This window comes from Lynx rufus, unplaced genomic scaffold (assembly GCF_022079265.1).
Source record: "Lynx rufus isolate CCGP_SWC_20201006 ecotype Redwood Valley unplaced genomic scaffold, mLynRuf1.p SCAF_10, whole genome shotgun sequence".
Taxonomy (NCBI): domain Eukaryota; kingdom Metazoa; phylum Chordata; class Mammalia; order Carnivora; family Felidae; genus Lynx; species Lynx rufus.
In genome coordinates this window covers 4,742,525-4,743,367 of record NW_025814824.1, presented here as the reverse complement: position 1 = coordinate 4,743,367, position 843 = coordinate 4,742,525, and the positions used below count along the sequence as shown (strand labels likewise).

Here is an 843-nt window from a genome sequence, read left to right as displayed (position 1 = left end):
GTAGTCATTGTAATTTGCGTCTTTTATTATATTTAATAGTTGGTTATTGCTGGCAGAGGAAAAGACCATTGATTTTTTTTTCCTTTTTTCCCCAAATTTTTCTTTAAATTCCAGTTAGTTAACATACACTGTAATACTAGTTTCAAGTGTAGAATTTAGTGATTCAACACTTTCATACAACACCCAGCACTCATTACAAGGGCCATCCTTAATAAAAATATGTGGGGCACCTAGGTGGCTCAGTCGGTTGAGCATCCGACTTCAGCTCAGGTCATGATCTCACTGTCCATGAGTTCGAGCCCCCATCGGGCTCTGGGCTGACAGCTCGGAGCCTGGAGCCTGCTTCGGATTCTGTGTCTCCCTCTCTCTCTGCCCCTCCCCACCTCATGCTCTGTCTCTGTCTCTGTCAAAAATAAATAAACATTAAAAAATTTTTTTAACAATATGGTATACTTCACAAATTTTCATGTCATATCCTTGCACAGGGGTGATGCTAATCTTCTGTGTATCATTTCAACTTTAGTGTATGGTCTGGAAAACTTGCTGAAGTCCTGTATGTGTTCTAATACAGTTGCCCCTTGAACAACATGGGTTTGAACTACGTGGGTCCGCTTGTATGTAGATTTTTTTCTTATGATTTTCCTAATAACATTTTCTCTAGCTTACTTTATGATCAAAATGCAGTGTATGATACCCATAATATACAAAATATGTGTTCATCAACTACGTTATCAATAAGGTTTCTGGTCAGTGGTAAGCTATTAGTAGTTAAATTTCTGGGGAGTCCAAAGTTGTATGGGGATTTTGTACTATGTGGGTGTCAGTGTCTCTAACCCTCATGTT

General features: G+C 38.8%; 1 non-coding gene across 1 annotated transcript; it reads right to left on the bottom strand.

Annotated features, from left to right (window-relative positions):
* Positions 1–438: 438 nt before the first annotated feature.
* Positions 439–541, bottom strand: LOC124505245 (U6 spliceosomal RNA). The gene has a single exon (XR_006960591.1). It is a non-coding gene; the product is annotated as a U6 spliceosomal RNA (small nuclear RNA).
* Positions 542–843: the final 302 nt, after the last annotated feature.